The sequence below is a fragment of the Thunnus thynnus genome, chromosome 21 (assembly GCF_963924715.1).
Source record: "Thunnus thynnus chromosome 21, fThuThy2.1, whole genome shotgun sequence".
Taxonomy (NCBI): domain Eukaryota; kingdom Metazoa; phylum Chordata; class Actinopteri; order Scombriformes; family Scombridae; genus Thunnus; species Thunnus thynnus.
The window spans coordinates 19,597,576-19,623,244 of NC_089537.1; the positions used below are offsets into that span (position 1 = coordinate 19,597,576).

Here is a 25,669-nt window from a genome sequence, read left to right on the forward strand (position 1 = left end):
TCATCTTTGTTTAACTTAGTGAGAAGTATTCCACAAGTTTCTCTGTCCTGTCTTATTAGACTTTTCTATTAGGGAGTGTTCTTAATGTTCTGTCCCACTCATACACAAGCTCTTATATACAAATTGTATGTGCATATTTTTTCATTGTGAAGCCTTTCGATTTTTCATCTCTGCTCATGTGATGTCTACAAGTTTGTTGTCATCATAAAACCTGTTGGAGATGCCGGGGATTGAACCCGGGGCCTCATACATGCAAAGCATGCGCTCTACCACTGAGCTACACCCCCACTTTCTGAAAGTGAATTAAGACAACAGAAGTATGATAAACGATTGAACAGAGGGCTGTAGTACAACTTAAGCTAGATATGTACTTCAGCGTAAAGAGGATACACCATAACCACAGCAGCTACATATGTAGGCCCTGAAACCACAACGTAGGCTACACTACAAATGATCCAAAAGTCCAGAACCCCAAAAATTCACTTTGCAATCATGTCAAACTAAAACGAGCAGCAAACCGTCACAATGACAAAGTAAAACCAGCAAATGTTTGGCAGTTTGCCCTATTGATTACGTGAGCAATGAATCCATTACAAAAAAGAGAATTTTCAGTCAAATTTCCATTCACCACAAATGCTCTTAAATCACTCGTACGTGCCTCTGAAGAACGAATCTGTTCGTATGAGTGGTTCTTGCATGAGGCCCACTGTCTCAAGAGAGCGATCTTTTCACCTTCTGTGATGTGATACAAATTCTAGAGTTTGTGATATGTAACACAACAATCTAGTGAAGCTCTGTAAACGAAGCCGTGTTGCACAGTGGCGTGTGCCGTACACAGAACTACACTCCCAAGACTGAAAACGTGATTACTGTTATTAGACTTTGGAGCCGTTTATAAATGAACTAATGTGACCCAGGCGAGGAGCAGTTCACCCTGTGAGGCGGTGTGGCTCACTGACGTATTTTAATAGTTTTTCGACAACAACAGAAGAGTACAATGTAACAGGCTTTGGATGATGTAGATGAACAACTGAATATTTTCTTCAGTTGTTCATCAACAATGTGATGAACCCCTAATTTTTAATCACTTCCCAAACATTCTTGGGCAGGTTTCGTAAGAGGACTTGAGGAAAGCCTGTGGTATGTCTGCAATTTAAAGCAATTTATTAGAAGAGACCAACAGAAAACTGACCTGCACCACCCTCTGGAAGACAAAGTCAAAGATGAAGTCGAGCTTTGGACATTGGCATTGCGTGACTTTTAGCCTCAAGAAAATTCAAATGGGTGAGTTATATAAAATATCTCCCACTGTTGAGTTGTCATGAACGGGAAATTAGCTATAAAGACCAAAACCCTTTTTTGTACCAGGTTGTAAACACATTTGTTTCTACCGTAAAGCTGAGCATTTCAACATGCAGCATGAGGGTCTATGTAGATTGACTCGCTTTTGGAGGGAGCCTCAAGTAACAGCAGTATTTGGCACTTTCACACTGGCTTGGTTTCTCAGCCACAGAAGTTGCCGCTTTGTAAACAAGGAAACGGAACTGCGATGGCCGGGAATCGAACCCGGGTCAACTGCTTGGAAGGCAGCTATGCTCACCACTATACCACCATCGCTGTGCCAGATGAGGATTTTACCGCAAAATCAGCACTTTATATCAGTGTACGAATTCAACAGGGAGAGGAGGAGGAACAGAGGAGAGGAAGAGGGAGGTACACCAAGCAGAGAAGAGAAGACATACCTGTAACTAATAGTAATATTATTATTGACTACGGAAGCTACGCTGCAAGACACTAAATGATAACAGAGTGGATATTGTATGTAGTAAAGGACTGTGCAGAAGAGTAAGTAGCGCAGGTCCTGTCCAACATCTAGAATCACTCACTTGTTGAAAGTAACCAGATTCATTGTTTCATTCTTGAAGGAATTTCACTACTCATCCAAGAGGTCCCCCCTGTGGTTCTCCTGGCTTCTCAGAATTCAGGCAGTGCGTGAACAAGACTCAGGCATCGTTGCCGGCAGGATTCGAACCTGCGCGGGGAGACCCCAATGGATTTCTAGTCCATCGCCTTAACCACTCGGCCACGACAACCACCTTGATAAGAAACTGTTGTTGGGTCGTCAAATGCATACATGTCCCACGTGTTGTTCCGCCAATACTACACTACAGTACAACATTCATATCATCGCCTCACAAAGAGCTTCACAGACAGTTTGTAAAGGCAGTATTACTCTTCAGTTTTGGTGTATGACTGTGTCTGGATAGAGATCTGACAGGTAATAAAAGAAAAGTAACCATGTTATAGATATGTCACATCACCATCACCTCCAAATAAAAAACACTATTGTCTTTGTTTAACTTAGTGAGAAGTATTCCACAAGTTTCTCTGTCCTGTCTTATTAGACTTTTCTATTAGGGAGTGTTCTTAATGTTCTGTCCGACTCATACACAAGCTCTTATATACAAATTGTATGTGCATATTTTTTGATTTTGTGTAGCCTTTCGATTTTTCATCTCTGCTCATGTGATGTCTACAAGTTTGTTGTCATCATAAAACCTGTTGGAGATGCCGGGGATTGAACCCGGGGCCTCATACATGCAAAGCATGCGCTCTACCACTGAGCTACATCCCCCCGTTTACAGAGTGAATTAAGATAGCAGACATATGAGAAGAGTTTGAACAAAGGGACGTAGCACAACTTAAGCTGGATATGTACTTCAGCGTAAAGAGGATACACCATAACCACAGCAGCTACATGTGTAGGCCCTGAAACCACAACGTAGGCTACACTACAAATGATCCAAAAGTCCAGAACCCCAAAAATTCACTTTGCAATCATGTCAAACTAAAACGACAATGACAAAGTAAAACCAGCAAATGTTTGGCAGTTTGCCCTATTGATTACGTGAGCAATGAATCCATTACAAAAAAGAGAATTTTCAGTCAAATTTCCATTCACCACAAATGCTCTTAAATCACTCGTACGTGCCTCTGAAGAACGAATCTGTTCGTATGAGTGGTTCTTGCATGAGGCCCACTGTCTCAAGAGAGCGATCTTTTCACCTTCAGTGATGTGATACAAATTCAAGAGTTTGTGATATTTAGTACAACAAGCTAGCGAAGCTCTGTAAACATAACCGTGTTCCCATGCGTGTACAGTGGAGTGTGCCGTACAATGAACTACTCTCCCGAGACTGAAAACGTGATTGCGGTTATTAGACTTTGGAGCTGTTTGTAAACAAACTAATGTGACCCAGGCGAGGAACATGTCACTCTGTGCAACGGTGTGGCTCACTGGCATATTTTAATAGTTTTTCAACAACAACAGAGGTCTGCAGCACAGAGAAATACGATATAACAGGCTTCAGATGATGTAGACGAACAATTGGAATATTTTCTTTAGTAGTTACTCAACAATCTGACGGACCCCTAATTTTTGATCACTTTCCAAATATTCTATGGCAGGGTTCATAAGAAGACTTGAGGGAATCCTGTGGTATGTCTGCAATTTAAGGCAATTTATTAGAAGAGACCAACAGAAAGCTGATCTGCACCCCCCTCTGGAAGACGAAGACAAGTTTGGACAGTGGCGCTGCGTGACTTCTGCCTCAAGAAAATGTAAATGGGTGAGTTATATAAAAACTTTCCCACCATACATGAACATGGAAATTAGCTATAGAGACCAAAACCCTTTTTTGTAACAGGCTGTTTCTGCTGTAAAGTTGGGCATTACAACATGCAGCATGGGGGTCCACGCTGAGTAACTCACTTTTGGAGCCAGCCTCAAGTGGCCATTCGAGCAACTGCATTTTGTGGCACTTTAGCGTTGGCTTGGTTTCCCAGCCACGAAAGTTGCCGCTTGCTTTGTAAACAACGAAACTAAACTGCGACGGCCGGGAATCGAACCCGGGTCAACTGCTTGGAAGGCAGCTATGCTCACCACTATACCACCATCGCTGTGCCAGATGAGGATTTTACCGCAAAATCAGCACTTTATATCAGTGTAAGAATTCAACAGGGAGAGGAGGAGGAACAGAGGAAGAGGGATGTACACCAAGCAGAGAAGAGGAGAATGTAGTTTGACATACCTGTAACTAATAGTAATATTATTATTGACTACGGAAGCTACGCTGCAAAACACTAAATGATAACAGAGTGGATATTGTATGTAGTCAATGTATGAAGTAAAGGACTGTGCAGAAGAGTAAGTAGAGCAGGTCCTGTCCAACATCTAGAATCACTCATTTGAAAGCAACTGGATTCACTGTTTGATTCCTGAAGGCATTTCACTACTCATCCAAGAGGTGGCCCCTACGGTTCTCCTGGCTTCTCAGAATTCAATCGGGCAGCGCGTGAACAAGATTCAGGCTTCGTTGTCGGCAGGATTCGAACCTGCGCGGGGAGACCCCAATGGATTTCTAGTCCATCGCCTTAACCACTCAGCCACGACAACCATCTTGCTAAGAATCTGTTGTTCAGGTGTCAAATGCATACATGTCCCACATGTTGTTCCACCAATACTACACTACAGTACAACATTCATATCATCGCCTCACAAAGAGCTTCACAGACAGTTTGTAAAGGCAGTATTACTCTTCAGTTTTGGTGTATGACTGTGTCTCGATAGAGATCTGACAGGTAATAAAAGAAAAGTAACCATGTTATAGATATGTCACATCACCATCACCGCCAAAGAAAAACCACTATTGTCTTTGTTTAACTTTGCGAGAAATATTCAACAAGTTTCTCTGTCCTGTCTTATTAGACTTTTCTATTAGGGAGTGTTTTTAATGTTCTGTACCCCTCATACACAAGCTCTTATACACAAATTGTGTGTGTATATTTTTTCAGTGTGAAGCCTTTCGATTTTTTGTCTCTGCTGATGTGATGTGATGTCCACAAGTGTGTTGTCATCATAAAACCTGTTGGAGGTGCCGGGGATTGAACCCAGGGCCTCATATAGACTTCCACTAGCTCCACAGGCCACTTAAACAAACAATAGAAGTTGGATTTAGCCTTAGCACCAAAGGCTACGGAACGGATGGCTGTTTATGGGCATGCTAGAATGATATGACATCAGTTCGATGGGGAAGTAGAGGAAACTTTGCAAACAAATTCAGAGCAGACTGAAGCCCTGGCCCTGGCAGCATTTTTACATATGTTAACCTCAAGTTTTGGAACTTTGATTATGTTTAACATAGACATCCGAAAATCACAAAAAGCACGTTGCGTCCCCCTTAAATGCGATTTCATCAAATACACTGAATTGTAAGTGAGCAAATATTTATAAGAAAAAAGAAATTCAAAATATATAGTGTTAAATTGAAAAACTAACCAAAACACAGTCAAAAAGCACAAAATACCACTTAGAAAATGTAAATCTTATGTAGTTTGATCAACTCAACAGTCATATTTTTGCCAATGTAAGTATGGCACAATACATAACATTTTAAATTGCCTATTTACACTTCCAGCAGATACAGAGTAATACTATTATTCATTGCAGTCGTGTTTTTGTCAGTCCAGTATCACTCTCCTTTTGGCTCGAGTTTGGTCTCCACCAAATCCTGAGGGAACAATCTGGCTCTTTTATTGCTAAATGCTCCACTATGTTCACCAGCTAGTCAATACCTTGGTCTCTCTCTGGAGCTTGGCAGGTAGTGTGTAGTGAGTTTTTCCTCTGACAACAGTTGTCTGCCATGGCCGAAAACAACGCTTTGAGAGCTTTGACAGTGAACCAAAACAGTAAAGTCGTGGGCCGAAAAACTAAGATACTGAGCTGAAAAGATGCTATAAAGGGGAACTGCAGAGGCAGGTGATAATCCTCTCTAGGTTAATTGTCCTCCTTCATATTTAAGTAGTCATGTGTTCCATTGTTAATACAAAAATACTGATTATAGCCACTTTAAACAAGAAGTCATCAAAGATAAAAGTTTCAACACCACATGAGATGTTTTGATTGGGTGAATCAAGGAAGCTACAAGCCCTAATTAAATCTCCTCATTGTAAGGGTATGTTTTGGTCTTATGATAGTTCTCTCATCTACATTCTGACTTTCACTGCACAAACCCCTTAAATAATGTCCCCCTTTGGTGCTGCATTCATTTGTTGCCTGCAGTCTTCTGTCTGCTCCTCCCACATGCAAAAATAGGGAAACTTCTCAATTCACTTGTTATGTTCAAGGTCCAAACTATGACTACAAATTTGTTTTAAGCGAGCCTTTTTCCCAAAACCACAAACACATAAAATCCATTGATGTCTGGTGTAAAAGCTTTGACCACATAAAATGTTATGACAACCAGGGTCACTGCATAAAAGCAGAGCTGCTGAAAAGTCTTTTCTCCAATATGTAAGTACAAGCCTAACCTTTTGTGTTGAGGATATGAAAAACAAATATTTCAGTATCTGTACTTCATCTGTTTTTTTCCCCAGTACTGTTGAAGACACAGTGTTACAGTGTGTCCACAGTGTATCCAAAATATCATCTACATCTAAAATTGCAAATAAAACTGTGAACAAATTTAGTAGAATTTGATGACAAACGTCTGATACATGCATGTCCAGCTAAAAGAGACTATGTAAACATAGTAAGGTAGCAAAAAATGTCACCCCTGACACATCCATCTCATGCAATGGTCCTGCAGCTAGTGCATGGGAAAACATGGAATTAAAATGCTCAGTATCAGTTTCTAACACATGTATGTCTGTATATTGTATGGCAGTACATAATAACCTGCTCTGAGGTGTATAACTCATTGCAGAATCATAAATAGGGTAAGGTTGGTGTTGGAGTAGTTTCAGAGAGCTAATTTGCATTCATGTGTGCTACAGCAACAAGCCATGGTTTACCAAAGAGCTCAGGCAAGGGAGACACATTGAGGGAGCTCAGAAGGCAGAAAAAAGAGAGGAATACAGAGCAGCAAAAAAGTAGCTGAACGAGGAAATAAGAATACAAGGACATGTTGGACAGGCACTTTTCTACCAGACTCAGGCCACAGGCTCTACCTGCAGGCCTCACTTTGAGGAGGCAATTAGTCCAGTTTTGTCTCTCCAATACCATTTCCATATCATGTATGGCTCATGGCTGTCAGCATTTTTTGGCATTAATAATACATTAACTATTTCAATTAAGCGAGGGAAAGCAGTTTTGACTGTAAGTGTGTGCACACGTATTATGGGGATAGGATTAGGAGAGAGCAAGAATGTGACAGAGGTCCTAAACTGGTTCTGAATGTAGGATGTCAGTTACGTGGTACTTTGCTCCACAGACTCAGACACACTAAAAGATTTAAAAGTGCATTGCATCACACATAAAAAAACAATGTCACAGATTGGTGTTGTTTGTTTCTGTGCCCTAATTGGGCTCATGCATACCCAAGATGATTAGGCAAGGACAGAGTGTGAGTCATTATCAAGTGTCCTTCTGTCTCCTGTCACAACACTGATGTTAGGATCTCTACCTCACAGGAACCTGCAAGAATCAAAATTAAGTAATCTACATGTGGGATGTTCTCTCTTCCTTGACTTTTCATCTTGAACTTGTACCTTGTGCTGTTAAATATCACATGCTTCTATCTTGCATTCACATTTTAGGTCACTGTGCAAAGCGCAGTCAAGTGCACGGCACAGGCTCACAGGGTGTACCAACTCATTTTTGATCATTTTGTAGCCAGCAAGTGACAATTCAGCTGCAGTACAGATGAAAACATAGACTGGATTTAGAGGACTGCACTGTATAGTCAGCAGGTATAGTAAGGCTATAAAACTAGTGCACTCCATGCCACAGCGTTCTGACTGTTTTGTGAAGGAGACAAACAGTTGAGAGTGGATCTGCAGCAAGAGTCTCTCCCAGGAGGGAACTGATGTCCTTGTGTGGGTAGCAAGTGAATGTAAGACACTTTGAAGGAAATTAACCACAGAGGAGATAACACATTTGGTTACTGTGTGACTTTGGTTCCAGAAGAAGGATTACCAATCATAGGAAACTTGGTAAGATTTGGCAAGGGCAGTCTGGCAATGTAAAATTCTGACATCTGCCTCCACAATCCCAGTGTGCATCATTGCACGTCCTGACTGTTCTACATAAATGATGTAGCTAAGATCGAACAGAGAACATATGCTGTATATAATTGTTTGGATTTCCCCAAATTACAGAAGATGGAATTTCAAGGACTGCTGGGTATTTCTACTATTAGAATATATTTGAGGAGGCAAAATGAGTGTGGGCTACCACTGGATGCAATCAACTGGTAGCCACTATGACAGTGTACCTGTAGCACTGGTGTGTATGGCATTCATCCATGCCTGTCCACACAAAGCTACCTCACTTCTAGACAAACACAATAGGCTCTGCTGCTGTGGCCCATATTTCTTTCCCCTCACCTCTGTCCCTGTGTCATTTCCCCTCCTACCCTGCATTGCCACAGAACAAGCCAATTGTGATGATGCTGGGTCAGGGGAAGGAAAGAGGCTGAATGGAGATTCATTCGGCACTACACAGACACTGTACACCACAGCTAGCTTTGCTATTTAAAAAAAAATACCTTCAACCACCTCCTGTGAACATGAAAAATTCCCATCTGCTTCAATACATCCACTGCCCCCATCCTCCAGTCAGTATCATGGACTTTCTGACCAGCTGGAAACATTATATCAGGATGCACAGTGATGAATCCATCTACCACTGAGAGGTGGGCCTGGAAGAATCATGACAGACTTTGGCTTTAAGGAAAAATCCCCACTCTGATTCTCTCACACTGGTATAGATCACCAATCCGAGATCTTCAGTGCATTCCAGGACTGGTTTTGTGATGAAGTGTAGTAATTTACTTCTCGGTGTAGCCCCATTTTTACTCAACCGACCTTGCCTACTTCAATTTCAGTTCCTGATTTTCTATATTCTCTAAAATTACTTTTTGGGTGTTTGTGATAGAGAGTGATGCAGTGAAGTTTTTGTCTGTGTAAAAGGAAAGTGAGAGTGAGGAGAACAAAATGCCACAGCGTTGTACCCATTTGTTCAAATTACAAAAAAGCTGTTGACAAGTATTTTGTTTTTTACAGATAGCAGTTCCAGAAAGATGCAGTCCATGGCTGCACAGTTTATACATACACATCACGTTATCCATCTGCATCGTCAACATCGGGCTTCCAGGGCTTTAGCCGGGAATATTTTTTGACTAGCCCTGAATCCTTCTGACGGAGTAAAAAAATCTATAATCATCAGGAAATGTAATTAATTTAATTCCCAATCCACGCCCAACCCTCGCTGCTGCCTGTGTGTGGATGAGTAGAGACTGAGGGAGTGGGCAGGTCTGGGTAATGTCCTCTTGTAAGCTCATTCCATCTGCAGCCCTCTTTCTCTCGGGGGCTGTGTGCATGCTCCTTTCCTCACCTGCACCCTGGCATGGACACATGCTGCTTCATGCTGTCTGTCGGCTGTCTGGCCCACACAACAGTAACAACACTACACCAAAAAGGTATAAAGAAAAGTCCCATTAGCGATCGTGCTGCCCCTAGATTTGAGAACCACTGGTTTGTTGACTAATGTAGCTAAGCAAACCCTAACTACATATTTGTGATATCTGCTGCTGGTGCATTCTGACATTTTTGCCAGAGAATGTGCCTAAGCTAATGACACTGGTACATGTCAACAAGCTAATTAGCATAGGGTAACAGTGTTTTGTCCTGTAGGCATAGATGACATGAGTTAAAGGATATAGGATATTTGGGGAGTTAGTAACACAATTTGGAGAAAAGCAAGATGTTCGAAACACCTGATATTCCCACAGGTGCTAAACACAAAGTGCTAAACATTACAGTAGTCAAATAAAAATGTAAAAGCAGAATAAAAATTAAAGTAGCAATTAAACAGTGGTGGTTTGAGAATTCTCAGCTTTGCTGCAGATGTCCGTTTTGTCCAGAGCAATTATCTTAACATTACTATTAAAAATGAAATTTCACATGAAATGTAATGTTTGCAGTAGTTAAACAATGTAGTAAAATTAAATGAAATTTAGGCAGTAGTGTTCCACACAGAACAGCAGGGACCACCCCCAAAAAAATTTGGCACCTGCTGACCACAGCCCCAGATGATCTGGGCTTCGCACCAGACCTTGTCATCTCCTAAAAACACCCTTGACATTATTATTATCACCTTTTCATCCACATGGAAAATACCATAATATCATGTTTTTTACTTAGACATTCTGATGCACAACAAGCATACAAATATGCAAACAGTTATCAGTGGTAGGGGGATGACATTTTTTCCATTAAAGCACCAATTCACTTACATTAGAAGACACTGCACTGACCTGCACTTTAGATTGATATTTTTGGAAAGATGGCCTGTCTTGAATCGAGATTTTATTTTTAATGGCATAACTGCAGTGCAAAAAGTGACATTTACTGTTTATGTGTTAGATACCTTAAACTGTCTTTGCTACTGTATTGCTCACTGCTCAAACCTGTTATTGACAAAAAGACCAGAAAAGAGCTAAGTGTGGGACTTCAAAATCTTTTATCTTTGATCTTCACATGTACTTTGACAAAATGTATCCATTTTAGGGGCATCTCTTTTATGCACCATTTACCCAAAATCCATGACAGCACCTCAATGCCATATCCTTGACACTGTTATTTGACTTGAGTCCAGTCTCTCTACTTTTAAGCAGCACAATTGTCTGCGCCACATGCATGTGAGGCTTTTTATGTTCTGCTGCACCCAGAGTGTCAGTGTTGTGTAAGTGTCCTCCAATGTGGCAGCATTCGGCACCAATTAACCAGGTTGATTTGCTTGTGTGCCCATTGTGCTTGGTGAGCAGAAGTGTTTCTGACTGATGTGGAAATATGAGTGAGTTTATCCGCGCTTTGAACATTGCAATGGTAGTTTGATCGTTTAACATCACTGCATGAAATGACTGCTGCAACTTCTATGATAATCACAGCCTTATGAAAATTCACACCCCCTGTAGGAACAAGACAGCAGAATGAGATACAGCAATGAGTTCTTTTGAGAAATGGCTCAGGAAGGCTTTCTTAATATTTGATATTACCACTGTGTGATTTGGTTGTATAGGAGAGTAAGGAAGGTTATGTAGATTTGTTCTTACCCTTGTCACAGACGTTCATATGTTTATTGGAATATACCGATTTTACTTAAAATTAAGATACATTTGTGTATTATACAGTATGGTGTACTTGCTGTTTTTAGGGAGCTTGAACCCTTTGTAGGTGCCTACTGATTAGCAGTGAGGACATGCTGCTGTTGAAATGCACCACTACTTTCCAAGTTAATTCTTAGCTGAAGTCCAACGTTGATGAGGTCTTCTCAGTCCCAGTACTCTGCGAGTCCATGCCTTATCAGCTTTGGTTAAATTAATCACAATCATTTCTACAGTAAATCATTTTTAAAGAGCACATCTTACAGGCAGCTTTTCATAAAATGCTTTTCTCTTTTTTCTAAAAACAGCAGCTACTTTTCCTCCTGCTATTCTTTTCTTTGCTGCTTTTCACACACAATTTATTTAACAGCCTTGTGGGTTGACACATCACCCTGTAGCCTGAAGGTTCCTGGTGTAATCTTGCAACAATCAATGCGCATCGACTGACATGTGTCCTGAGCAAGTATCCCTGAGCAAGTAGCTGACCCTGTACCTGATCTTGTATTGTAAGTCGCCCTGGGTATATAAGAGTGCCAGCTAAGATTTAACTGTACAGTAGTCCTGAACTATATGAATGATAGTTCCTGTCTGCAACATTCAGTGATGTTTTAAAATATGAAATAGTGATACTGCCATGATTTTAAATTATGGATTACTTTTGAAGAATTAATTAGAGGGATTTTTTGCCTTTAACAGTTAGGAAAGAAAGGTACCAAGCTGGACTCATGCTGTGATATGCACCGCAGGAAACTGAGCCAGACAAGCATAGTCAAGAAAAATCCTGCACCACCATACATCCAGCCTACACCAAAACTTACTTTTCATCTGACGCTTCATGCATTAACCAGGAAACCATCTAATATTGACATTCAGTAGTGCAGTGAAGGAGTTTACCTGCAGGCAGAGCAAGCAGAGGTCTTAATTAACACAACTAAAGGGCCGTGACAATAAACAAGCGAGCCCCCACACACACCACTCCAGGCCATTTATCAAGGAATTATATGTAAACACTGCATTATCTCTCTAGCTTACTCCTCTTTCACCCATCTCCTCAGTCTGGCTTCCTCTCCCCATCCATTAGTCTTTCACCATCCGTTTTGTTTGTAGCATTTATGAGAGCACTGAATATATATATATATATATATATATATATATATATATATATATATATATATATATAGTGTTGTGCAAATTTGTATTATTGACCAGCTGCAGTAAAGATCACACTACAATATCGGTGGCTGAGCACGAGGGGCAAGGAAGTGTGCGGTCAGAAGCAAGGGGCAGGCTTAAATCTAACAGTCAATGGAGTCAGCATGTGCGTTATCTGAAAGTGCCACCCGCTCCCCTCAATGGGATTCCGCTTCTCTCGGATCATTATGGAGCACGATGGGGAAGTAAGGCTTCGCTCCATAGGATCATCTAAATGTATAGATTGAAATGACAGAGATTCTTGGGCAGTAGTGACATTTTTAAGGGTCAACCATAAAAGACAAGAAACATCTGAGATGGAGGGAAATCATTACTCTCCTGTTTTATGCCTGCTTATCATGCTCTAACAGCATAGGCTTGGAAAGAAAAAGAAACACATGCAGGGGGGGAGGTATTCTTGCGTTTTTATGCACATCAGGTATTGAGGCTGCAACTCAAATTTCATCTCATCATTCCTCCCGCTAATGTAAATTACACCCTTAAACTAAAAACTCGGATGCTGCCAGAACAGGAAAATAAATCTGGTACCACTGATATATCTGGCTAGAAGGAAACGAATCACACCACAGTCATGGTGCTATTAGTAAATCAACTCAATATAACAAATACTGAAGAGATTATTTAAATGAAATGTTATAAAAAATGTGCATCATGAACATCGAGGTATATGAATATTGGTCATAGAGCAGACACCTCTAATATAAGTTGCCTAAAAATAGTAGAGCATGTCGATTTTACACATAAACTCTCCTTCTGACTTCAAAGAGCCAGCCTCTTGTCTTCCAAGCAAATAAATCACCCTTACCATGCCCATCCCATCCACACTATATGCTACCAAGCTAGGAGCATGAGAAAAATAAGAAAGAGCTTTTTCCATCGTTCTTTTCTAAGGCAGGCTTGGCTTTGCCTTTAGGCTACGCTTTGTCTTTGCCTCCTGCTTTCCCACATCTGACAATCCTCAGGGGTTGGTGTGCATGAAGAAGTAAGGAACTGATTGAACTTATAGCATACTTCTATGCTTACAGTCTCTCTGACAGACACTCACATACAACAGCTGTGTTAGAAACAGCAGGCTAGTTCTATTTGCGATAAACATAAAAAAGTATACAGTTATAATGGCATGCCACTACAGAGTGTTGTATCATTATGGATTCAGTCTGCTCCATTCCCTATCGGCAGCAACTCCTAGCAGAATGGCAGATTGGTCGTGTTAGTATATGCAAGCTATTTCTCACTTCACCTTTCTCATTAGCTGCCCACAGTACTGCAGGAATTTATGCTAAAAACACTGGGGAGGAGTGTTCATTTGTAGGTCCCATGTTAGCTGGTACTCTGCTTAGTGGCTCAGTTTGAAAATTCATTTGAAATGATAGTTCAACCATGGGTTCCTCTCACTGCTGGATAACAATCACTTTTGGGACACACAAAGATCATTTAGCCCCAGGCTAGGTCACCTCCATGCTATATACATAAAGCTTTAATCTGACTTCACTAGGAGAACAATAGCCTTCAGGTCACCTTTACTGTCAGAATCTCTTTATTGCTGGTATAATGTTGAGAGGAGTTTGGTTTGATGAGACATCAAAGCTCATGAAGTTTAAATAATTCAAGTATTTCATAATCATGTTTAGAACTTGAGAGTAGATGCTAAAAATCTGTTGTGAAACATGAGCTGCTTTAGGCTCCCTAGAATATTAGATGGGTGGTGCTTACATTTTTGATGACTCCCTCCAGTTGCTGCCATTATCCAAAGCAAGAATCCCAAACAGGTTTTGTATCATTTTTAGAATGCCTTAGACTGGCTGTCTGTAACAAATTAGAAATTACAAATCATTTTGCTGATTAGAATTAGTTGATTTAATCATGTAGATTTGACATAATATGCTGGAAATTACATAATTGGATTTATTGTCTATTCTTTTGGGTGGTTCGAATTAACCACAAGATGTTGTACAATGTGTAAAGCAGAGAGGCATAACAATACAGGTGACACATGATACCTGATTACTGAATGATTTAATCATCCTATAGGATGACGTGTGTAATGTTTGAAAAATGTATAAAAAAGAGGTTTTCAACCCATTATTCTTGTTTGGTCCCTGATGAAGACATAAGCAGAAACATTGGGCTTTGAATAAAAGAGCAAGTTTGCTCACCTCACTGCTCACATATCACATGTGAACCAGCTTCTAATTTGTTAGCATTTAAATTTGTGAAAACAAATTAAGGAAGAATTTTTGTACTCCACATTCACAAGAGACAGGATTTAAAATAAATAAATGGTCAAAATAGGAGCAGCAGAATATGAGTCAAGCTCCAAAAACAACTCAGTGAGGTCTTTCATTAGACCCTCACTTCTTCCTAAAGGCTCACTTCTTCCAAACCCCACATGTACACAGGCTTAAAACTTTGGAAAGGTAGAAAGCTCATTTGTAAAAATCAATGGAGTGCTCCTTTAAACTAGAAATACTGCCTTATGGTTGTATGCCTCTGTCAACCAGTCAAGTTGCAGTTTACATCCATGTCTATCCAGAAAGATATAATATTTGTAGTGAAGACTGTGGTGAATTTAATAAATTCACCACAGTTTCAAGGTGGGCACTCTGCACCGCTTTTATGCCTCCGCACCAGCAACAGCAGTGCGGAGGCATAAAAGCATAAAAATTGCCCCTGATACATGGACTCTATAGCTGTGTCCTAATTCAGAGGCCGCATCCTTCGAAGGATACCATCTACAAAGGCCTAAGACCATGAAGGCCGAACCAAGTGTTGTTAAATGAGCCCTTGCATCACAAAGTGCCACTCCTGTCACCTAGCAACCTTAACAGGATACAGCTAGTAAAATGGAGCTGGGAAATTTAATTAATTAATTAATTTATTTATTTATTTATTTATTACCATTTATTAGATGAAACGGAGATGTTTCACTGCTCAGGCTGAAAGAGGACCATTGCCAGGTAAATTAAGATTGGTTAAGCTGTGTACTTTTAGCCAACAGTAATGTTAACATCAGCTACTTAACGACAGTTAGTTAATGTAGTTTTCATGGCTAATATCATTAAATTTTGACAATACAATTTCATATTTAAAATAACCCTAACCTTCCTTTAAATTTATAAAATGGTCTTATCATTAATCAGCTAAAACAGGTTGAGTAGGATAGATAGATAGATAGATAGATAGATAGATAGATAGATAGATAGATAGATAGATAGACAGACTTTAAGCCTTATCTATCTAAGTTCCTCACACTTAATATCTAGCTATTGTTTATTTAACAGTTTTTTTTCTTCTTTGCCTAAACCAGCCCAGACCCCTATACTGCAGGAATTATATATGAAAATGCTACAGAGACATTAGTCATTGGTAAATTACCAAAGAGCTGCACAGATCAGTTCATCAGATCATGAGCTCCCCAGTATGGCAACAGACATCTCATCTCAGGAGTCGGGCTGCTTGCGGCCAAGATGACCGGCTGGTCTCAACCAGCCAGTGGCTCCTCACATCTCCAAAAATGTTGGAGCAAATTTCTAAACAGGCTTTATATGGATAAACTGACCACATATGGGGAATCTACACGGTTACTATCTCATCTGAAAAATATTAAAACTTAATTAAGTCACATAATAATGGTCCTACATCAAAAATTACAACAGCCTGGCTCAAAACCTCCACTATCGCTGCCGGTTGGTGTAAAATGCATTCTAGGATACTTGGCTGTCCCAAAGGATCTAGCCATCGGGTCCTCCATTTAAAGGGGCCTTCAAAATGGGAAAGCTGTGTTGCACCACTGTGACGCATTCAGTCTTCAAATGCTCCCTTTGAAGGATGTGGCCCCTGAATTGGGACACAGCTTATATGTTGAAAAACAATAGACATATAATACTGTTGTAGAATGATATTTACACTTGTCATTTTTATCATGTCTGTAACATGTTGAGCAAGGTCACTTATGTCTAAGGTACATCATCCATTGTGCTATCAAGTGAGAAACAACTATGAGCACTGAACCCTCCCAACCCATTTCCTCAAGTATCAGAGGAGCCAGAGGGGAGATATTTTTCTTTTAAAGCCTTGCCTTCATTGTATATTGTTGTTCTGATTTAAAATGTGTTGTTTTAGTCAATTGATTTACAACAGCCTTGATAGCTGTGTGAATTACTCCAATATTTGTCTGCCCTCTGGTTAAATGACCTTCCCAACCTCAGTCACAGTAGAACAAAAACTGACAGAGGTAATGCACTTTACAAAAGCTCAAGGACACCATGATCAAATGTACTGTCTTGGTACATCCTATCAATGCAAGGCATGTTCTAGCAAATGTGCTATTGAGGAACATCTTTTGCCTTCACTAAAAGCCGCTCCTGCACCAGTCTGCAGGGTTTAATATTCATAACCATATCATGACCGGAAGACGAGTGTCAAACACTTTGACATTGTGTCAAGTACAAGAACCTCATATGATGAACTCCCTCATCCCACAGAGATATCATTGTCCTTTCATCTGCTAAAAAAGTCAGCAGTGTGCCTGCGCTGTGAGCTTGCAGCTTGCTGAATAAACCATGAATGAGTCTAAATGTGTGGACATTTTTTCTCTCATGGCTGATGTAGCACATGGCTCCTAACACTCGTAATGGAGGTAATGCAGTAAATTAATAATTAGTAAAGATTACAATTATACTGGACCAGAATCAGAGAATACCAGACTAAAACAGCAGGCAGAAAGGGCTATTTGCATTATTCACTGACCACACAAGACAAAGAGCCTTGCATTTAAAAAAAACAAAAACAAATATAAAATAAATAACCATAGGTTCGATATACAGTTCAATTCCACAAAGATACCTCAGTTTCAATTCAGCAACAAAAATGTTTCTTTTGTCACCCTTTCTTTGATTTGAACCACTGAGTTGTCTTCAACTACTTTTCTGTCTGACTGGGTGCACCCTAATATACGTAATTTGGAATATCAATTGTCAATATTTGGATCCAACATTAGGTAAGTAACAATATTAAAACAATACCTGGTTCAATAATATCACTTTACAACTTGCTTCAACTTTACAATAGTTAACTGTTCACCATATCAGCAATAACAAACTCACTGTAGCCAAGGCACAATAATACACCATAAATCAATAATATGAATATGCAGTCCATTTACTTACACCAGTGATGCTTACGACTCAGTCCTTCCAAAGGCACAGGGAATGTGTTTGAAGAAGAATGAAGAAGGTAAATGTCTTTTCCAAGCCAAGTCAAAAAAGGAGTAAAGTCAGAGTCCAGGATTTGGGGTTGTGCAAGTGGTGCTGGGAGTTGAGTGTAAGAGTGGTGCTGGCCTTGTGTAGTTTATGATGTTTACCCTACTGCTATGGCAGGAGAGTGGTAAGGTTGGCAGTTCTTGGCTCTGAACTCTTCAGTTCAGGGATCCTTAATTCATCCAGAGGTCTCACCTGGGTTGGCTCACCATCAACTTCAAATCAACTCAAAAAACCTGACCTACAGTCACTGACATGGGCAGAATTGTTCATTAATCAATTGCCTTTCTGATTTGTCAGGAATTGTTCATCCCAGTAACTTCAACAAAATATATACTTATTATATAAATTGTACAATCAGCATATTTTAAATATATTTATTATAATAAATTAATTTATGAGTAAAGTGAAACTAAATTTCTATTTTAATTTAACATTGTATATACTTTTTAAATTAAAGTGAAACAATTACAATAACATGAATTACAAATTGTGCAGTGTAAACTTGATACACTAAATTTGTCTTCTGTTCTTTTTAAATCAAAATCACGATACTAATGAAATAAAATATCCTATAAATATAACTTGCTTCAGTATTAAACAGTTCAATAGCTTGACACTAGAAAACACTGAACAATTAAAGACTATGCATCACGTTTTTATATTCTTTTCAGTTGAGCTCTACAACAGTCAGCTAATAGTTACAATGTTACAATTTCATTTAGCAGGTCACTTTTGTTCAAGGTGAAGTACATCTGAGAGTTAATAAAACACAAGCAAGGATCTAATCGGGAGAAAACAATGAGTGCCATAAAGCTAAGTTCAATTCCAATGGGACATAGAAGGCAGCTCACAGAGGCAATGCATAATTGTACTGTTCATCACTTAATGATCATTTTGGTAGCTTGCGGCCTATTCACTCACCTCGCTAGCTTAGCTCAGTACCTCATGGCGCAGCATTTATTTATTTTTACCATGACTCACCAATTAGGAAGTTCCTCTGTGTCACTCAACAGGTTTCAGTAAGCAGGGCCTCTCTCTCTCACACACACACATCTACAAGCCTACAACAAAATACAGGCAGTTTAACGTTTTGATTTGACAATGTTATGCTGTGCTTTTGCTGTTTTACCTGAGAAACATTTTTACTGCACATGCACACTGTCTATGTCGACTGAACATGTGACAGAACATTTGTCTATGTCTATTCAAATTTGAGCTGTACTTCAGTTATAACAAAACTATTTTGACAGTCAGATTGTCTATGTCACTTGCTCACCTGACAAAACATTTGTCTGTCATTTCAACTTTAAACAGTACTTCTGTTGTCTTGTTGCACTCCTTGTCGTTTGACTGTGTTGTTCTGCATGTCGTTCTGCTGTATCATTCTCTCTGTCCTTGACAATGTTGTTGAATGTCATAGTAGTCCAACTGTAGGCCTACTTCCAATAGTTTTGTTTTTTCGTAGCCTGTATTCAACAATCTGCAAAGGCTACCTCTGTCAAAATCAATTTTGGATTCCTACAAGTCCTAGAAATAGTCACATAGTTTACTCTCATCCTCACTGGAAAACATGCCTTATTAGTCTAATTGGGGTGTTTAATTTCTCATTTCATTTATAAAAATATATAATTTTCGCTTTAGCTGTGAAATAAACAGAATAACCATAGCATAGATTATAGTGCCTGTAGGTCTGGCTCGAAGATTAAAACCCAAAGCATCAAGGCGCTGACCAATTTAGGATATTCACTCTCAAGCACTATGAGATCATTCAGATATATTTAGGATGCCTCATCGTGACCCAATTGAGTGGGTATAGTAACGTTTGTTTGCCCACTTCACACCACCTTATGAAGCAAATGTAACCCACACATAATCTACTATTGTTTGTGGTAAAAGAGATTAAGAAATTTGACTCAACTCGGAGTCGAGTTTCAAAGTCACGACACCATAGTTGCAGCAGCGGTAATAGGCCTACCCTAGACAGTCCTCATCTTACTCTTAGGAGGTAGGCCTGAAAGACTACGCATGACAAACAACTATCACAGAGGGGGAACACAAGTAAGGCAGAGGAAGAAAAAAAATTAGGCATTTACATCTTTACTTCACCTATAATATGAACAGCTCTACAGAACCAAAAAAAAAAACAGCAAGGAGAATTCCAAGATATTCAAACATCCCAGAAGGAGGAGACATGACATATTCTGGAAAACAAATAAGAAACACAGGAAAGATAAATGAATAATTCCATGTTCAAGGCATCCTTTCATGTCTTTCTTTAGCATCAGAGCTGGTGATGATAGATGTATTCAGTGTTTAAAAATCAACCCTGAAGAATGTTGTCTTGATTGTAACAATTTCCAGTTACATTTTATTGTTTCCATTCATTTAATGTGTTCATCTGTTATATCTCAGGATAACATTTGCCGACATTTATTTTGTGTGTTTCTGACACCAAGTCTACCAAACAAATAACTGAAGTACACACAATGAGCACTTTTAAAAGGAATACTTGTACACTTGTTTGTTCATGTAATGACCCTATTGGCCAATCATGTGTCAGTAATGCATAAATTCATCCCTATACAGGACTGCGTTTCTTGAAAGCATTGTTGACTAACCAGGAGATTGTGTTCCAAATGATAAGCACTCTATCATTTAATGATGGTAGTTGCTTAACAACACTTTCAGGAAATGCACCCCCATGTCAGACTGTCTCTTTTAACTTAAGGTAGAGTCAGTGATTTTAATCCAATACGCTTTTGATCAAATTCAACAAATTGCACTTCACAGTCCTCTAGCTGTCTGTTGTGTGTGCGCTCAAAAAACTCCAGTGTTCTTACACAGTCCTGGCTCTGTAAATGGGAAACAAACATAATGGCTCGAGTCACATACAATTCCAGCCAAACAACACGTTGCGTCTGGGGGAGGGGGGGGGTTGTTGTAATTTGAATGGCTGCTGAGCTCGAATATCAACAACCTTTAGTCAGAATTGTGGACTCTAACTCAAAGACCACAGTTCAAACCAAAGTCTGCACCATGGTTCAAACGCTGCATTGAACACATTTGGACATTGAGTTTTGGCTTTGACATTGATAAGTCTATATTGAAGAGTAAAAGTCCACGACAGAGGAAGGGCTGAAAGAGACAGGAGAAACACAGTTGAAATGGGGGTGTTATTACAGTCCTCTGTAATCTGCAGTGGTTGGAAGCTTCTCTGCTAATTTTAAGCCTGAAATACATGCAAACAGACTTTTAATCAGAATGGGGAAAAAATGTGACCTTGGTGACTTTCAACAGCTTTTCATACACACAGTATACACTTGCTCCTAGTAATTGCCATATGTAATATACTGAACATAACATGACAGAGAAAGGAAGAGAATCAAATAAAGGAGACTGGAGTATCTCCGACTCTGTATACCCCACAAAGGTCGAATAGGATGGATGCAGGTGCAGGCACAGTGTCACCTCACAAGTATTAGCCTCTGGGAATAGTCTCAGATTCATCAGCATGGAGACACTGAATGGTGGGGATGTGGGGAAACCCAAATGGGGGTATGCTGTCAGTCCCTGGCAAATATCAGTATTCGCCCCAGGATCACAAGCCTAGTTCCCTCTAAAGGAGAAGGAAAATATTAACAAGAATAGTTACATTAATAGTGTGTCATCACTTCACAGCATAACAAATCGAAAGTGAGAAAAACCTAAATGCTAAGAAGAGGGGTAGAGAAGAGAGGTAACAAAGAGGGGTCTCATTGCTTCTGGGTGTTTCTTGATTGCTTCTGCAACCCCCAGGGTTTTTAACCGATCCACTAACCTGACAGAGCAGAAGTATTAAACTCAAAAAATGCAGTCACTGTTTCTTTTCAGAAGTCAACAGCCAAGCAGGATTCCCTCCACCTACACACATTCTGGCTTATACACAGGACTGATGCGCAGACTGTTGTCATCATGGGTCATATGCCTTCTTTTGTCCTGATTAGCTGGATGTTACAGGGATATTTTTGTCCCTACTATAGAGCTTTGACCCCTCAGATATCAGACTTTTGTTTAATTCAATTCAATTTTTGATTTATGTAGTCAAAAATAGAGAAAAATACACTGCTTACCCGACATCAGAGACCTTCTTCAAGGCATGAACAGGTAGCAAATGAATTCAGCAATATAAAGGGCTGGGAAAACATCACTTGATTACCCTATATGCAGAACACTTGTATGAATCAGTTGAACTTGTGTGGCTAAACATCAAGGTAGTTGGAGTCCTGGATATAGTGGACTACAAGTTAAAGACCCAGTGTCTATAGAGACAGTCAAGAAAACACTAAACACATCAAAATTACAAAATTACAATATACACAACCAAATAGAATAAGCGACAATGGAGATAAATGTTATGTAAACATCAGGTTACAGCCATCATAGAACATATAGAATCTTTTATAATTTATTCATAGCAAGACACTCATATCAAAATCTTCATTTAGACCCAGTGGTTGCAGTGTTCCTAAGGAGTGGATCCAAAAAAGCTCTCTCTGGCATAACCTCTTGTCAACATCACCCTCTCTATGAAGAGCAATCTGCTCTATGCCCTAAAATCTGAGGGAGAAAATGGGGTGTGAGTGGTTATTAAAGTGATATAGCTTTGCATCTTATGGAACTTTTGTGTTCACTAATTCTTCGCTTAAGGGGAAAGGTAGTTTTACCAACATAGATTTTATCACATGGGCATTTCAACAGGTAGACAACATTTTGTATTGCATGTGATAACTCCCCTTGGTGGAATTTTTTTTCCTGTCCTAGGATGTCATTAGTCCTCCAAGTATTATGGCACTGGGCACAGTTGCCACAGGTGTAGTTTCCCTGTTTAAGGAGAGCCAAGAGAGTCTGTTTGGAACTAGGCAATATGTTGGCTCTGACCAATTTATTACGCAGGTTAGGTCCTCTTTTATAAACAAAGAGAGGTGGGTCCTTAAAATGTTGAGGTTAGGACTGGATCTGTGGCCAAGATATGCCAATATCTGATATCAGGCAAGTGAAAAATGTCTAGGTCCATCTTTATTCACACTAGGAACACAGTCCTTAGTACACTTAGTACACATTAAGTGCATCCTTCCATGTTGCTAAAGATACTAGCAACATCAACATTTGAAATAACAGTATTGAAAGATAAATCGAACTATGTTAAACAAGTTGTTGATGTTATATATACTTGTTTTGCCTGTAATAAATCTTCCTGGCAAAAATGTTGACTGTGAAAGGTGCAGTCCTTGATTATAATCCATTACCCCTCTTGTTGAATTTGTGCATTGTCTTTTCTATGTAAATAGGAAACAAAGTACACTATTCATACACTATTCCAGTCAATCAACAAGAAGAGGCACACATGCTCCATTGTTGGTTCAGGAGCATGGAAGGGAGAGGTGTATTTGATTGGCTGTTGAGCTCAAATATCAACTACCTTTCACCAGGATTTTTTTTTTTTGTTCACGTTATCACATATTCACATGTCGACATAATTTTGGCACTAATGGAACCTCATATTCCGCAGCAGGTTCTCTCCCTACAGTGTCACCCAGTGTCTGACTAGTATGCTGTCTAACCTGCTTATGGTGCTGCAGACCTGCGTTCTTATTGGCTAAGGCATTTCCATGTTGTTAACTCTTAATGACCTGCGTTACACTGGGGACATTGGTGTTGAATCAATCCCCCCAGGCTTGAAACAGCTTCAGGCTATTACATGGGGAGCTCTTACTGTCAAACCCAGTAGTAGTCATTGCTACAACGGCACTAAAACAACTTGAATCAGATACCCAGATTAGCCTTGAAACTGGTGTGTATGGCTAGCTTCAGCTAAAATGTGCACAGGGAAAGGCTAACAATTAGCATGCTAATGACTTCTGTCTGATTGTGCATCACTTTTTAAATACTCATGTTGGCATTCTCAAAGCTCAGCAGAACTCTTCTGTCGGTCAGCTCCCCCAAGCATTTTCAAAGCTATAGTGCAGTGAGCATACTCCAAGCAAGATTTTTGGATTTTCCAAAGATATAATAGTGCCTTAATTGCATGTTGACGTTTTGGGGAAAGTGTGATGAAATTCAGTGCAATCTTAAGAGCAGTCTTATTCATGTTCATAAATTGTAGTGGATAGTTCATCTGCTGTTTTTTTTCAATCAAAAGTATTTTTGAAGTTTAATGAGGGCGCCAGGGAAACCATTTTAATGCAGCAATAGAGATCAAATGAGAAACAGGAGATAAGTTAAGAGCTAAAAATCATATGGAGGCCCAGTTACAGAGCTGTACGAGTTGCAGGGGCAACAAAAAAGCTTTTTTGCAGGGCACAGCTAAAAGCATCTATGAAGCTCCATCGTAGAAAGAGCAACTCTTAACAGACTGTTAGTTGATTCTTTCGAAATCCAACTTTCTCCCTTGAAAACAGATTGAATCTCTGAGTTCCAGTACTGTCGTGGTATTTTAGTAAAAATTGCAGAGAGCACCCTAATAGATGACTAGTGAAGTGATGTTTGAAGACATTTGCTTACAGAGATTCTGGCATTGCACATCAGAACTACGTCCTGACAACTTACAACTGCGAACAAAGTATTTTCGTTCACATTTGGATAACGATTTGAAATACACTTGAAGAACACCCATCAACACGACAATGAACCAGACATCAGGTGAGTTGAATTATTCTGCCGCTTTATTTCGGTTTAAGGATCACACTTGACCAATATCACTGTACTAATCTGATGCTTAATCAATCTGTGGCCTTATTAAAATATTATCTGATCATGTAACGATATGCGATTATACCATTTTACAGTAATGTAGTTGTAAAAATGTATGGAATTTATAGGGAAAACTGTTGAACATTTGAAAATGTGTCAACTTAAGTATTTATTATTGAATTATTTATTCATTTTTATATTAAAGGTACATTTGTAGGGATGTATTCAGACATACAATAAAAGCTGGAATAAAGTAGATTTTGAACTAGAAATCAGTCACATATGGCAGTGTAACACTGCCTGAAAACACTCCATGTGTCTTAGTAATGTGGATAATGTGTTACACTGTGTAATGCTCTCTTAAACAAACATTTTATGATGACTTCATATTGTATTCTTATCCTTTCTCTCTGCTCTCCTTCCATACAGAGAACTTGGAGATTTTTAAAGGGAGCACACTCGGTGGGTGCCACAAAGTGGAGGCTTTCCTCGGCGAGGGCGGCTTCGGTTTCGTCACCAAATGCCACAACATTGACACCAACAGGGTGGTGGCCTTTAAGGTCAATAAGAACCACCCTGAAGTCGTCCAACAGGCAAGAGAAGAGATTGCCATTCTAAAACGCCTCCAGTGTCTGGATCCAGACACATCTAACATTGTGAGGTGGAATGGTTTTTTCTTCGACAAAGACCATATTTGCCTGAATTTTGAACTTCTGGACCAAAGCCTGTATGACTACATGGAAGACAGACATCACCAGGGTCTTTCCATCCAAGAGCTGAGTCCAGTGGTGCATCAGTTGGCCACAGCCCTGTCACATCTGAGGTCCATGAGAATTATACATGCGGACCTCAAACCTGATAACATCATGGTCGTGAACCACCACCAGCAGCCACAGAAGGTCAAAATCATTGACTTTGGCTTCGCCTGTCATGCATCTGCTGCTGAGACTGTGTGCAGACAATCTGGTACAAGGCACCAGAAATAATCCTGCAGATCCCTTTCAACGAGGCCATCGACATGTGGTCTCTGGGACTGGTAGCTGCAGAGCTGGCTACAGGCTACCTGCTGTATCCTGGAGAGACAGACTATGAAATGCTGTCCTTCATCATGCAGGCCCAGGGTCAGCCAGAGGACCACGTGCTGGATCATGGAAGGGGAACGGATTATTACTTCCACAAGCAGCCCAACAGTCAGCGGATGTGGACGTTCAAGACACCAGAGGAGTTCAGCTACGAGACAGGTATCTATGCCGAAGAACCCAGATGCCTTGAACTCGGCTCTCTGGATGATCTTGAGCAGAT

General features: G+C 39.9%; 6 non-coding genes across 6 annotated transcripts; all 6 read right to left on the reverse strand.

Moving 5' to 3' along the window:
* Positions 1-215: 215 nt before the first annotated feature.
* trnaa-ugc (transfer RNA alanine (anticodon UGC)) lies at positions 216-287 on the reverse strand. Its single transcript has one exon. It is a non-coding gene; the product is annotated as a tRNA-Ala (tRNA).
* Positions 288-1,545: 1,258 nt separating this feature from the next.
* trnag-ucc (transfer RNA glycine (anticodon UCC)) lies at positions 1,546-1,617 on the reverse strand. The gene has a single exon. It is a non-coding gene; the product is annotated as a tRNA-Gly (tRNA).
* Positions 1,618-2,011: 394 nt separating this feature from the next.
* On the reverse strand, positions 2,012-2,093 carry trnas-aga (transfer RNA serine (anticodon AGA)). Its single transcript has one exon. It is a non-coding gene; the product is annotated as a tRNA-Ser (tRNA).
* A 470-nt stretch (positions 2,094-2,563) lies between these two features.
* On the reverse strand, positions 2,564-2,635 carry trnaa-ugc (transfer RNA alanine (anticodon UGC)). Its single transcript has one exon. It is a non-coding gene; the product is annotated as a tRNA-Ala (tRNA).
* A 1,253-nt stretch (positions 2,636-3,888) lies between these two features.
* On the reverse strand, positions 3,889-3,960 carry trnag-ucc (transfer RNA glycine (anticodon UCC)). The gene has a single exon. It is a non-coding gene; the product is annotated as a tRNA-Gly (tRNA).
* Positions 3,961-4,374: 414 nt separating this feature from the next.
* trnas-aga (transfer RNA serine (anticodon AGA)) lies at positions 4,375-4,456 on the reverse strand. Its single transcript has one exon. It is a non-coding gene; the product is annotated as a tRNA-Ser (tRNA).
* Between the last annotated feature and the right edge of the window lie 21,213 nt (positions 4,457-25,669).